Consider the following 15336-nt stretch of genomic DNA (forward strand, 5'->3'; position numbering starts at 1 on the left):
TTGTTGTATGCTTTTTACAGTGATTCGCGTGTTTCAGGTCACCGCTGATAGTGACTCCAAGATCCTTTCCTCCTGCATCGCTTGCAGAGGTCTCCCATTCATGATGTATGTGGTTACTATTTTGGGACCCAATGTGCATGACTTTGCATTTGTCAACATTAAAAGACATTTGCCATTTTTCCGACCATTCGATAATGTGATTGAGGTCTTCTGAATGATTTCGCAGTTTGTCTTTGTGAGGGCATCTCCACCCACCTTGGTGTCATCTGCAAATTTCGATATTGTGGATTTCAGTCCTGATTCTAGGTCATTGATATATATGATAAAAGAGGATGGGTCCCAGCACTGACCCTCGAGGCACTCCACTCAGTGACTGGTAGCCAATCGGAAGGCTGTCCGTTGAGTAGTACTCGTTGTTTTTCTGTCGGTGAGCCAATCTCTATCCACGCGATCAGATTGGCTCCGATGCCTGCCGAGTGCAGTTTCTTAAGGAGTCGTCGTGCGGTACCTTGTCGAAGGCTTTTCTGAAAGTCCAGGTAGATAACATCACTGGGGATGTGGGCATCCCAGTTCTTATATATACCTTGGAAGAAGTCTAATAAATTCGTTAGGCAGGAGCGCTTGTTTCTGAAGCCATGCTGGGTGTCGGAGATTATATTATTGTTTTCTAGAAACTTAACAAGTTTATCTCTAACAATTTTTTCGAGTATTTTTCCTGCCACTGATGTCAAACTTATGGGCTTCAGTTTAATGCAACGCTTTTGGTCCTTTTTTGAAAATCGGTGTTACGTTCACATCTTCCAGTCTTCCGGGACCTTGTTTAGTTGAACTGGACCGGTTGAATATGGTAGTGAGTGGTTGAAGAATTTGTTGTTTAAGCTTTTTATCAACTGCGGGGACAAACTGTCGGGTCCTGCTGACTTGTTCGTGTCGAGTTTGTCCAAGCATTTTTACTTTTGGTCGCATATTGAGTCAATTTCAGCGGCGTGATCTCACCGGCGGGGCAGGGCTCGAATGGTTTCGATGTCCTCGACTGTGAATACGGATGCGAAGTTACTGTTGAGGATTCTGGCCATCTGTTTACTGTCCTTACAGATCCAGTCTCGTTCGTCAGGGGACCAATATTGATTTTACTTTCTTTTCGATCTTATGTACGTGAAGAATTTCTTGAGTTAGTTTTGATTTCGCGCGCTATTTGGTTTTCATAGTTGCGTTTGCTACTCTGAATAAGGCTGCGACAAGCCTGAGGCTGTTGTGGTACTGTGTGCTGGCTTCGGCCGTAGCGTTCTCTTTCATCAAATTATATGTCCTTTTTTTTTAGGTTTACTGCCCTTTTTATTTCTCTGTCATCCATTTGTGGATCTACGGCCCCATTTACTGCCTGGATTTCGTAGGCACTGTAGCCTTCTACTTGCAACAGCTTATCTTTGAAGACGTTCCACGCGTTGTCGATTGTATTGTCGGTGATGCCAAGTTGGTCCCAGGTCGTAAGGGGAAGCAGTGCATGGGCAAAGTTGAAATTTCCTTTTTGTAATCTGGTATCACTGATGGATTATCTACGAGTTTGTGACATATGTTGATATTAAACGGATTAAGTGGTGATCGCACCCATTAAGTTTTCACCAACTGTACAGTCGCGAATGAGGTCGGGGTCGCTTACTAATACCAGATCCAGCAGATTGTTTTCTTGTTGGTTGAGTTACAACTTGAGTGAGGAACGAATCTCCACCATTTCTAAAGCCTGTTACCTCTTGATCTCCAGTCATCAGTCCCCAGTCAATGTTAGGGGCAATTAAAGTCCCAATTATAATTGCTTCCTTGCTTTGTGTTAGAGAGTGAATCTCTTCGTAGAGGCAGTGTCATCGGCTGCCTGTTGTTTCTGGAGGCCTGTATACGGTTGCAAGTGTTAGTTTTTGTTATTTGCGGTTATTTCCACATAGACAGAATCGTATTTTTCTGCGTCCTGTTTGTCTATTTTTATGGCAGGGAGGTATTTTTACGCAGCAAACTACCCTCCTCCTTTCTTGTGCTTGACCTTTGTGAAGCTTTCACCAGGGAATGACATTTCGGATTCTAGATGGGTAGAGTTGGCCCAAATTCTGTGGATGGCTACCACATCTGGTTTCTGTTGTAACATACGCCCAATTTCGTCCTTTTTGGGTATTAAACTACGTGCATTTGTGTACATGATAGAAATGTGGCTGTGACGAGTTGTACCAGTTCGCTTGTCGGAGGCGTGGTTAGTTACACAGTTTCTTGTGAGTCGCACTGACGCTACGGGTTGGTTGATCAAGGGCTGCCTTTGCCCCTGTCCTCGCCCGCCGTTTTTGAAAGGCTTTTCGAAAGCTTTTCACTGCCTCGTCCAGAAGCCTCCCGAAGCGCGCCGATCCAACCTCATTCAGATGTAGTCCATCGTTCCAAAACAAGTCTGGGCGCGAAGCGGTGCCAGGCGTTTGTAAACGCTACGCCTTCGTCGTCACAAATTTCCTTCAGACTAGTATTGATGTTGCTCGCTTTGTTGTTGAAGCCGGCGTAAGCGCTGATTTTGGGTAGAATTCAGAGACAATGACGAGGGGACTTGGTCTTGTAACGCTGGAATGACCTGACGGTATTTTGATAGTAGGGCCTGAGCTTGAGTAGACTGAACGTCATTTGTCCCTGCGTGAATCAAATAAACTGTAGTCTTCCTTCGCGAGTTCCGGTGACAGCATCGACAGCTGAAGTAATGTCGTCCAGTTTGGCTCCTGGATTATAATAACGCCTCCGCGTCTCTGTATTCTGCTGCAGAATTCCGTTAATTGACTCCTAAACCAGCGAGTCCCTAGAAGTCTAACAGATGTTTTCAGCTTGTCTGTGCCCCAAAACTGTGTCTGATCTACGCAGACCACAGCAGGAAGAATGGTCTTGTATGCTCCAATGGATGAGTAGGAGGTGGGAGTGTGGTATGACTGGACGTGAGGCGTTAGGAGGGCTGGTAGAGAGAGGGACAAGGGGGAGCCAAGGAAGATGAGGAAGAGGCGGAAGGGGTTGACTGCAGGGGAGTAGAGGAGGAGGATGTTGAGGATGGGGAGGAGGGGGCAGAGGTGGAGGAGGAGGAAGGGGGAGGAAGGGGTTGACTGGGAGGAGTAGAGGAGAGGGATGTTGAGGATGTGGAGGAGGGGGCAGAGGCGGAGGAGGAGGAAGGGCGGTAGGGGTTGACTGGGGAGGAGTAGAGGAGGAGGATGTTGAGGATGTGGAGGAGGGGGAGAAGAATGTAAGGAGGAGGCGGCAGAGGCGGAGGAGGAGGAAGAGGTGGAAGGGGTTGGCTGAGGGGGAGTAGAGGAGGAGGATGTTGATGATGGAGGAGGGGGCAGAGTTGGAGGAGGAGGAAGGGTGGAAGAGAAGAGTGAGGAAGAGGGAAGGAGGAGGAGGAAGGTCGTGGTGGTGATGGGGATGGGTGGGGAGGGGCGGGAGGATGGCAGTGCTGGTGGTGGAGGGTGAAGAAGGGGTTGGCGGCCTGTGGTGATGAGGTGGAGGAGGAAGGGAGGAGGCGGGGAGGGATGAGAAATGAGGGGCTGAGGAGGAGGAGGAGGTATGTGATCGGGTGATTGAGCACGTAGAAGACGAAGAAGAAGAAGAAGAAGAAGAAGAAGAAGAAGAAGAAGAAGAAGAAGAAGAAGAAGAAGAAGAAGGAGGAGTAGGTATTTGAGGGTATGACGTCACGATTTCCCAAAGTAAAGAATTGAGCGTTGTAGATCCTCGTTGGTTGTTTGTAGTGCCTGAATACGTAAGTCTAAGACACAGTACCTACACATCGAGTTGCTGGTTTGGTAGTGAATCGCAGCATATTTCTTTGAACAATTACAGCAATTGAAATAGTTGGACGGCATGATTACTTTTTTTATTTACTGTTGCAAAACGATATAACTGTGAGCTTACAGTTAAGATGAATTTTGTATCCGCGTGGGCTGTGGTGAACACCCAGAGGGAGGCGGCTTTAAATCGGTCAGAGTCACGCGGGTGAGTTTAAGGTGTGGCGTCTATGAGGGGCCCACACGTTTTCCTCCGGATTAAAATTCTCTGGGGATTAAACTTTTCCTCCTTTTCAAAACAGGTGTGCTGGTATACGGGTCAAGCTTTGTACTTCTACGTTAGTGACAGATTTTCACGTTAGTTAGACACAAGAAGCTCACTGTCTTTCACTGGGTGTTGTGTTAGGGTCGTAGTTGTAATCCCATTGAGGAAAGACAGGAAACACAAAAGTCGATATATAACTTAACTGCTCAGGATCAGCAGGGAAGTCCTCTCACTGTAAGGTAAAAGGAAGGAGGGAAAGGAGAGTTAAGGGAAGGGAGGGAGTGAAGGAGATGTGAGAGAGGTTGGGAACATTAGGAAATGCCTTTGTACTGCAGTGGACCAATAATAATGGCTGAGGAGGAGGAGGAGAAGGAAGAGGGAGGGATGTACACCTTTCATAGGAAGCTCAGTCACAGCAAACAGGAGTCACTGAGGAGCTCTGTGCCTTGTCTTCAGAGGCCGTGGTGCTGAGTGAGTCTCCGAGGCTGTGTCTGGTGTGTGACGAGCAGATGGAGCAACACGCAGCCTTACGGAAGGGTAAGTGCACTACACACTAAGGTGTTTTTTCATTCACAGACAAAACATAATGAAGATAGTCTAAGTACTCTGATGTACCTGAGGCAGCTCTTGGTACCTGCCAGAGTTTTTACCTCAAGAAGACCAAGTTTCCCTCACATATATATCTACTTGGACTTAATTTCTTGTCCACACCAAACCCACTGAGGCAGCACATGGCATCTTTTTACCAGAGCTTTTACCTCAAAAAGACTCAGAGTTTCCCTCACACATACCATTTATAGAGGACTTCGTGGTGCAGTGGTTAGCACACTCGGCTCACAACCGAGAGAGCCCGGGTTCAATTCCCGGGTGGAGTGGAAAAATTTGGGCGGCTTTACCGATACCTCACGCCCCTGTCCAGCCAGCAGTGAATGGGTACCAGGTATTAATCGGGGGTTGTGTCCCGTCTCCTGGGATCTGTTCCCTTCTCCTATAATTCCTTCCCTTCTGTCTCTCTCTGGCATATGACCACAGATATTGTGCCGACTAAACCAAACTTTCCAACTTTCTGCATACCATTTATTTATTTTCACCCAATTCCTTGTTACATATGTCACCCATTCAGGCAGCTTTAATACTCTTTACCAGAGCTAGAAGACAAAGCTTTCCTCACTTATCTAACCAACACTTAACCACCATAGCTTTGACCACACATAACCCCTTGAGGCAGCTTTCTACCCTCGTACTAGAGCAACCTTTTTTACCAGACAAGTTTCCCTCACACCACAACACACAGAGGTACACACTAATTCACCCTCTCCCCCCCCCACACAGGGAACATCCAGAGCGCATCCAGCGGGTGTGGGAGATGCTGGGCGTGCTGGGTGCTGGGGCGAGGCCAGCGGCTGCAGGTGGGTGGTGGAGGCACTGTCTGTATGATGTGTGTGTTCATGTTTATGTCACTGTTCCGTCGTTCACTGTTCAGTTGTTTACTTCTCCTTGTTCGCCTTGCTTAGTATGAGTCTCCCTTCACACCTGCACTGGCTAACACCTGTTTAGACAACCATAGTATAGCATAGAGTTTATGAAGCTATCTCTATTCCTTGGACCTTCTTTATAAAATTGTTTCAGTGTCAGCCAGTAGGATCAGTTGGGTTGAGTTGAGGCAAAGAAGTTGTTCTCATTGTTAGAATTAGAATTGATATATATATATATATATATATATATATATATATATATATATATATATATATATATATATATATATATATATATATATATATATATATATATAAAACAGATTCTGGATAAAGGAAGGAGATATGGGAGAGAGTAAATGAGAAATAGAGAGATTTATAGATGATGCCAAAGAGATATTAATAAAGAAAGAGTCTAATCCTAATGTAGCCCTTTTCTGCCTCCCTCTCTCCATCCTTGCACAGCCTCCAGGCCCAGCGTGAGGAGGTGGAGCTCCCACACAGCCAGGAACGTGGCCTTCATGTTCAGGGGGAGGAGGAGCTGCAGACCCTTCAGGAGAACTACAAGTCTGTCTACCTCCACCCCGCCACCTACGCCTTTGCCCTGCTCTCGGCCGGCTCACTGCTGCGGGTACGAGGGGGAGAAAGAAGTACCATAAATGCATGTAAGAGAGAGTAATGTTGTGTTCACGATGATAGAGAAAGGAGGAGGAGGAGGAGGAGGTGTGTGAGGCAGGAGATGAAAAGGAATGGCATTGAGTCACTCCTCTCTGCTCATGGTTGGGTCTTTAGATTGGAGGAGGAGGAGAAGGAGAAGGAAAAAAATTATAGTAAAAGCCTGTAATCTTTTTCTCATTCTGCATTCTATACTTTCTATACACACACTTATATGTACTCTTTTTCTAGTCATAATACACTACCCTCAAGAATGCATTTGGAATTGACAGTAATGAAAGAGGAGGAAAACAATGTAGGAATGATACAATCTCTTTCCTTGAAGGTCGTGGACGAGGTGTTTGCAGGCCGAGCCAGGGCCGGCGTGGGCATCATCCGTCCCCCGGCCACCACGCCGAGCTGGACCGCCCCCACGGCCTCTGCTTCTACAACAACGTGGCCGTCGCCGCCAACAGGCTGGGATGCCAAGGTGGGCGCTGCTTGGCCCTGGCACCACATTAACTCCGCCTTTTATTATCATCATTATCATTCCTTTGTCAAATATTTCCTTCACATCACCTATTTCTCTTCCTCTCCTTCCTTTATCCTGAATCTGTTTTGCATCACCTGTCTCTCTTATTCCTCCTTCTCTTCCATCTCTCCTTCCCTCTTTTATCTGTAATCTCTTTGGTCTTATCTATCTCTCTATTCTTCATTCCCTCTCTCCCATCTCCTTCCTTTATCTATCTGGAATCATCTATTTATAGTCCTTCTTTCCTTTATCCCATCTCCTTCTTTTATCAAAAATCTCTCATCTCCTTTTATCATTTTCCTCCTTCTCTCTCCCTTTCTTTATTGTCCTGTGTGTGTGTGTGTGTGTGTGTGTGTGTGTGTGTGTGTGTGTGTGTGTGTGTGTGTGTGTGTGTGTGTGTGTGTGTGTGTGTGTGTGTGTGTATTTACCTAGTTGTGAAATACAGGAAAAGAGCTGTACTAGGCCCGTGCTGTCCCGTTTCCATAATGCTTATTATCCAGTTTGGCTTTGAAGTCATGAATCGTTTTTGCACACACAGTCTCCTCGTCAAGTCCGTTCCATGTTGTTATGCTTCTGTATGGAAAACTGTATTTCTTGATGTCTCTCCTACAGTCGCTCTTCTTCAATTTCTTACCATTGCCTCTTGTCACACTTCTGTCACGTACCACTAGGTCTTCCCTGTCCAATCCCTCTTGTATCCTGTACAATGCTATTAGGTCCCCTCTCTCTCTTCTGCTCTCCAGTGTTGTTAGTCCCAATTTCTCCAGTCTTTCTTCATAAGTGTGTTCTCTCAGAGTTTCCGGTAATTTAGTCGCTGCTCTTTGTATTCTTTCCAACTTTATAATTTTTTCTTCAATCTAGGTGACCACACTAATGCTGCATATTCCAGTCTTGGACGTATCATTGATGTTATTAGTTTCTTCACCATTTCTTCCTCTAAATATGTAAATGCTACTTCTATGTTTCTAAGAAGATTGTATGTTTCCCCAGTTATCCGATTTATATGCTTTCCAAAGGATAACCTGTTTGTTATTGTCACTCCCAGATCTTTTTCCTCTGTTTTTTTCATGATTCTTTCATTACTGAGAGAGTAGTTCCCCGATATTCGTCTACTGCTCTTACCAAACTCCATCACACTACACTTCTCTGTACTGAATGTCATTTCACATTTTCGTGACCATTTGTTTATTCTGTCGAGATCTTGGCTCAGGGCTACACAGTCTTCTTCATTAGCCACCCTCCTCATTAGTTTAGCATCATCAGCAAACATATTCATATAGCTTGTCACCCCTTCTGTCATGTCGCTTATATATATTGCAAACACTAGTTTCTTCCGTCCACCTTGATTTATTGTTATGTGTGTGTGTGAGTGTGTGCATGTGGGTGTGTGGTGTGATTGTGTGTGTGTATTTACCTAGTTGTATTTACCTAGTTGTAGTTTTACAGAACCTGGGCTTTACGCTCGTGTGGTCCCGTCTGTGTGTATTTACCTAGTTGTATATACTTAGTTGTGACGTACGGGAAAAGAGCTACGCTCACGCTGTCCCGTCTCCATATCCTCTCTTATCCAACTTTTCCTTAAAATCATGAATGTTTCTTGCACAAACCACCTCCTCCTCCAGTCTATTCCATATCTCAATGCTTCTGTTTGGGAAGCTAAACTTTTTTCACATCTCGCCTACACGTGTGTGTGGTGTGTGTGTGTGTGTGTGTGTGTGTGTGTGCATTCTACTGTACTCTCAACACCCATCTCTGTGGCCTGCAGGGTGCTGGTGGTGGTCTGGGATGTGCACCCCTGCAGCGGCATCCAGCATGTGTTTGTGGCCGAGCTGAGGGTGCTGTACGTGTCCCTCCACTGCCACGACCACGGCCTCTTCTTCCCATCCTCTGAGGACCCAAACTACGACGAGTGGGGACGGGACCTGGCCAAGGCTACAACATTAACATTACCCGCAACAAGGTGAGGGCCATATCTCTGCTGACGACACACACACACACACACACACACACACACACACACACACACACACACACACACACACACACACACACACACAAATGAATAAATAAAACGAAAGAAACCGGTCAATAAATACCTAAATCAATAAAACATCACATAAATCAGTGTTCCGAGGACATTTTTTTTCATTGCTCTTCTCTGCACCAATAAAAGTATAGCAGGAATTGACTTTTTGTCGCATGCGTGAAGACATAACTTATTAACTCCCAAATGCACGAGTCTCCCCAATGTGGGTCATTCTGTCTCCTCTTCTCAGGGGAAAGGATGGTGGTGAGCAGGACCTTTTTTAGTGTGTGTGCCTGTGTCAACGCTAGATTTTTTTAACACACTCGGTCAGCTTTTAGTCTCCACCAGTGTCGGTATTCTCAACGCTTCCACCTCCCACCACGTCAACTATTCCCAAAGGCCGAAAAAGACTAGCCCATCCGCTGCGATTGGCACGGATTTGGCCTTCACTGGTAGCCTGGTTTCCCATGTGGTACTGATGTGTTGGATATTCCCTCCCAAGGTGCAGGACTTTACATTTTTCTTCATTGAATTGTAGCAGCCACCTTTTGTTTCAATCCTGTAGCTTGGTGAGGTCTTCTGGTAGGAAATCCTCAGTCAAGGGGTTAATTGAGTTTTCATGAGGATTTTTTCACATTCATGGTACAGAAGAAGGGCCACACCACCACCAGGTACAGTACACTACCCCTAGTAATGCCCACAACGCCTATGGAAGCCCTGTTAAATATGTGTACTTGGGTGCCCAAAGGTTTGAGAATACAGGGCCAGTGTAGGTGTGTAGTAGATGCAGACACTTTGTTGTTTTACCTTTGAGGTAGATGATGAAAATGTCTTGCTTCTTTCCTCTTGTGCATGATCAGTGTATTTATTTTACCCCTGGTCAGCCTCTACCAGTCTAGGGGTCACATTCTTAAACATTTCCGCACCCAAGGTCACCTGTTTGACAAGGCGTTCATGATAGTTGTAGGCATTTCCAGGAGTAGTTTTATGGCCCTGGTGGTGGTTTGACCCTTCCTCTGTACTGTGAACCTAAAAAAAACATGCATCAGAGCCCGACTGGTCTCCTTTTTGGCCTCTGGAAATAGTTGATGTGAAGGGCGGAGGCGTTTGACAGTTCCGACCTAGGTGTGTAGCAGAGGCAGAGACTTTTTCTACCTTTCACGTAGATAACTATGTTTTAGTTTCCTTTCTCTTGTGCATGTTTGATATTTTTTGCACCTGGTCACACTTTACCCTTCCAGATGTTGAGTAATGGTCACAAAATGGTTTGCTTGTAGAACCTTTCCAGTAGGGAGGGAGAGGTCAAAATTTTCTTGTTTTCCCTGTGTTAGAATGTTCAGTCTACTAAATTTTCATAAGTAAAATGGGTCTTTTTACATATGACTGGATTCCTTTGACTCTGTGTCCTCATATTTGATTCCTATTTATTTGTTGAACATTTCACATATTAGCCCGTCTGCTGCGACTGGCATGGATTTGGCTTTCACTGTTAGCCTGGTAACATACACTCCCAGGACTTTCTCTGCCTCTGTGGTGGATAGTGGAGTGTTTCCCATGTGGTATTAGTGTGCTGGATATCCCTTCACTGGTAGCCTGGTAACATACACTCCCAGGACTTTCTCTGCCTCTGTGGTGGATAGTGGAGTGTTTCCCATGTGGTATTAGTGTGCTGGATATCCCTTCACTGGTAGCCTGGTAACATACACTCCCAGGACTTTCTCTGCCTCTGTGGTGGATAGTGGAGTGTTTCCCATGTGGTATTAGTGTGCTGGATATCCCTTCACTGGTAGCCTGGTAACATACACTCCCAGGACTTTCTCTGCCTCTGTGGTGGATAGTGGAGTGTTTCCCATGTGGTATTGGTGTGCTGGATATCCCCTCCCAGGGTGCAGGACATTTTTCTTCATTGCATTGTAGCAGACATTTTCGTTCCACTCCTGTAGCTTGGTGAGGTCTGTCTTCTGGCTGGAAATCTGCAGCCAAGGGGTTAACAAGTGTGCTGCACCTTCATGGGACCAAGTTTCCCTTGACCCTTTTTTGGAATTACTTTTACACAGACATTGTTGCAGTTTGAGAATGCTGCTCACTGGTCGCTTGCTTCATGTCCTACTCTCTGACCCTCACCGGACCTGCCTTTGACCTGAGGGCTCTTCATGTCCAAATACTATGCCTAGATAGATAGAGAGACGGATAGATAGTGTGATAGGTAGGTACTCCCAGTTATCTCCTGACATTTGCTGTATTACCTTTCATGAATTGATAAGTTTATCTGTACTGTGTTCATTGACCTGGTAGTGAAGATGTCAGATGGAGTATTTCAATGCTGCATCTTTTAAGGTTAATCAGATGATGACAACTATGAGCCAGGTGCCCAGAGTTTGTTTTTTCCCAAATAAATGAACAGCTATTTCGAGAGAGGTTGTTTCCCTCAAGAGACAGGAACCATTCAGGAAAAAGGGAGAGAAGGAAGAGGGAGAGGAAAGAAATGCAATGCAGTTTGCTTACTGTGAGACAAACAGAATAAATGGACATAACAACAGCATCACCAAGGTTGTATTAAAGGGAGGTAAATAGATAGAGTCCATCCTTTCTCCCCCAAAAAATACATAGACACATTACATGGACCAGGAACAATTTTGGCACAATATTTTACTTATCCATAATTTCCTAGGTGGCCAAAAGAGAGATCAGTTTCAGAAGGAGAGGTGTCTTGATTGTTCTAAATACCTATTCAAACACATGCTAACCAACTTGAAATAGTGCTCCAGCCCTCACTTGGAAAGAAAGGAAGGAAGGAAGGAAAAGGAGGCCTGGAAAGATGGTAGGAAGGAGGAGGAGAAAGAGGAATAATTAAATGGAGAAAGAAGGGAAGAGTCCAAGGAAATTTAAGGAAAGAAGGAATGATAAAAAGGAAACTAGGCTGGCAGAGAGAGAGAGAGAGAGAGAGAGAGAGAGAGAGAGAGAGAGAGAGAGAGAGAGAGAGAGAGAGAGAGAGAGAGAGAGAGAGAGAGAGAGAGATGTAACAGGTAAACCCTTGATTCATCTCTTTCACCACCCCGTGTCTTTCCTCCCAGCTACAAATCAGAAAATTAACCCTCGAGTGCTAAGTCCTCTGAGTATTTTTCTCCCTACACTGGTGCTGAAGTATTGCATTTTTATTCAGTCACAATTACCTGACACTTTTTTCCTGTTATGATTCCCAGTGATCAATGTCTAGATCCACACAGCCCTGTCCAGCACATGAAGGTTCACCCTGCTATCCAAGCTCCCAATGCAAGAATCAGTTATGGTCCTCAGCTCTGGTATTTCATCGTCCAGTGTCCTTCCTCCCAGCCACAGTTCAGGAGGAAGAAGTTGTGTTTACTAAAGCCACAGTGTTTTTCTTGTGTTGTTTCAGAGTGGCATGGGTGACGCAGAGGCTCTCACTCAGGTGGTGCTGCCCGTGGCCTTCCAGTTCAACCCACAGCTGGTCCTGGTCACTGCCAGCCTTGATGTTGGTGCGGGGACCCACTTGGAGGTTGGTGGATGGTGTCACTATCTGTATGACTACCTGCTGCTGCCTCTTTCTCTTTTTCTGTCACTATCTGTTCAGTTCAGTTCAGTTCTCTCTCCATAATTATATTTTCAGTTCATGGTCGGGAGTTTTGGCTTCATAACAGCACTCCCTGGTGCACTCCTTCACTGTTTGGGTTTCTTGTTTTCCTCTCTTTATTCCTTTAGTGTTCTTTCTTATCCAAAATTTCTGTATTGTTCTTTTTGCTTTTTTTATTTATTTATTTTTATCTGCCTTAATAATTCATCTTCAGGGGCTGCCATGTGTATGCAATGAAGCATTTTGTAGTCTCCTTATATTGTATCCTGATGTATTGTCATCTCAGACCATTGCATTCCATAGTGAAGAACTCCCTTCCTCTTCCTCACCCCCATTCCTCCCTTCATGCATCTCATACCTAAAGTAACACAGCCTAACCATTGCATTCCATATTAAAGAACTCCCTTCCTCTTCCTCACCCCCATTCCTCCCTTCATGCATCTCATACCCAAAATAACACAGCATTCCATATTAAAGGACTCCCTTTCTCTTCCTCCTCCCTTATTCCTCCATTCATGCATCTCATACCTAAAGTAACAGCCTCACACACACTCCCAGGTTACCGCGCGAGTCCTGGTTGCTGTGGACATATGATGGCCCTTCTGTCTGGCCTGGCCAAGGACCGCATAGTTCTGGCACTGGAGGGCGGCTTCAACCTCACCACCATCAGCTACTGTATGACGCTGTGTGCCAAGGCCTTGCTGGGGGATCTGCTGCCCCCCCTTGAGCCCCAGCTGGTGCCCAACAAGTGCCGTGCAGACCACCAATGGCGTCATCCGTACCCACAGCCGCTACTGGCTGGCGCTCTGCTTCAAGGTGAGTGTGAGGGTCTTTAATCCGACCACTGCAATTGGCACGGATTTGGCCTTCACTGGTAGCCTGGTAACATACAGTCCCAGGTCTTTCTCTGCCTCTGTGGTGATAGTGGAGTGTTTCCCATGTGGTATTGGTGTGCTGGATATCCCCTCCCAAGGTGCAGGACTTTACATTTTTCTTCAGTGAATTGTAGCAGACACTTTTTGTTCCATTGCTGTAGCTTGGTGAGGTCTTCTTGTAAGAAATCCAGTCAAGGGGTTAAGGGGTAGGACTGGTGAACGTTACCCCTCATGTCCTGCTGGTGTGTTCTGTGCCTAGTAGTGTTGTCAGTACATAATATAGAATGCTACCTCATTTCCAGAACTATATATCGGACATGTATTAGTTAGATTTCTCAAAATATTTCTTCAGTTCTCAGTGGCAATAGATATTGTTGTTGTCAGACAGTAAGAAGCGAAACACATTATCCTCTCTATGTTTTGCAGTCTTTTCTTGTAGTTTGAGTCCTTGTGGTGCCTGACCCTGGGCAAGGTTACTTTTTTTACTGCCCCTCACATTTTTTTTTTTTTTTTTACGTCGCTGCCTATTGCGCTGTTTGGCATCTTCCCGGTGGGGCCTGATGGTCGGCCCAGCCCGTTCTGGCGCAGGCGAGTGTTTATAGTGGCGCCATCTTGCCTCCCTGGAGCAGAGTCAGGGAGAGGTTGTCTACATCTAGCATCAGTATAATAGACTTGGTGATTAGTAGGAGATAATAGAAGGAATAGAAGGTTTATTTTGATTTATATTAGTTTTTTTTTCATAATATCTTTTCTTCCTCCTCCTCCTCCTTTCTCTCTCTTCCTTTCTTCCTTCATTACATTCTTCACCCTCCTCCTCCTCCTCCTCCTCCTCCAAATCTCTCCTTCCCTCCCTCCTCTCCTCCTTCTCCCTCTCCCTCTTCCATTCCCTTCTTTATCCACCTTCTCCCTCCTCTTTCTCTCCACCACTCTTTACTTCTCTCTCTCTTCTCTCTCCTCCCTCACTCTATCTCCCTTGGTCCACTCTGTTCTCTCTCTCTCCTTCCCTCTTCTTCCTCCTCCTCTTCTAGATTTGAATAGTAATATGTTTTAATGTATTGCAGAAAGAAGAAGCAGAAGAAGAAGAAAAGAAGAGAAGGAAGAGGAGGAGAGGGTATATGTGTGTGTGTGTGTGTGTGTTATATGGACAGAATTTAAACTGATTTCTTTCAACATATATTTTATTATTATTATTGAAAGACAAACTTCTCTTCTTCACTTCCTCCTTCTTCTTCTCTTTCATCTTCTTCTTCTTCATCTTTTGTTGGGGTTCTGATAGGAAGAGAAATAATAAAAATAATGAGAAAGTATTAGCTCTATAGAGAGAGAAAGAGGGGGGGGGGACCCATATATGTGTCTGTGGAGGCATGTGTCTGTGGGGGTTGTCAACATACTGTGGGGGTCATCCTGTGGATCCTGAGAGAGAGAGAGAGAGAGAGAGAGAGAGAGAGAGAGAGAGAGAGAGAGAGAGAGAGAGAGAGAGAGAGAGAGAGAGAGAGAGAGAGAGAGAGAGAGAGAGAGAGAGAGAGAGAGAGAGAGAGAGAGAGAGAGAGAGAGAGAGAGAGAGAGAGAGAGAGAGCACTTCAGTCTCTTTCTCTTCCTTCTCCTCATTCTTTCTACTACTACTACTACTACTACAATTCCTCAGTAGTTAGTCAGTCAGTCAATGTGTGTGTGTGTGTGTATCTGTCTATCTCAATCTCAGAAGTGCCTCCATCTGTACCTGCTCTGGCACTCTTGCTCTTCAATTCCTCTTCTTCTATCTCTTTAAATCTTCACTTATATACCCATGCAGTCTTCTCCTCCTCTTCCTTCTTCTCACTTTCCCTGACAGTCCCTCCCTCAAGCCTTCCCTCATACACTCTTCACAAACCCATTCTCATCACGTGTCCAAACCATCTCGGCGCAGCACACTCCACTTCTTTCGCTGCCACACCCACACCAAACCACTCATACACGCTTCATTCTGCCTCGTCCTGACACACCACACACACCTCTTGTATAACACCTTTCCACTGCACGTATAATTTTTTTATCCCCTTGCTCTGTTGCGTGCCATGTACAGAACTTGGCTAAAGCTTTTCCCCTCTTGGCCTCCATGCTCACACTTCTTCCCTTCATAACTCTGC

The 15336-nt window shown here is 45.5% G+C and overlaps 1 long non-coding RNA gene across 1 annotated transcript; it reads left to right on the forward strand.

Annotated features, from left to right (window-relative positions):
* Positions 1-8548: 8548 nt before the first annotated feature.
* LOC126991750 (uncharacterized) lies at positions 8549-14407 on the forward strand. The gene is made up of 4 exons (XR_007745804.1): positions 8549-8677; positions 12141-12260; positions 12894-13151; positions 14272-14407. It is a non-coding gene; the product is annotated as an uncharacterized LOC126991750 (long non-coding RNA).
* The last annotated feature ends 929 nt before the right edge of the window (positions 14408-15336 follow it).

This window comes from Eriocheir sinensis, unplaced genomic scaffold (assembly GCF_024679095.1).
Source record: "Eriocheir sinensis breed Jianghai 21 unplaced genomic scaffold, ASM2467909v1 Scaffold33, whole genome shotgun sequence".
In the NCBI taxonomy this organism is placed as follows: Eukaryota; Metazoa; Arthropoda; class Malacostraca; order Decapoda; family Varunidae; genus Eriocheir; species Eriocheir sinensis.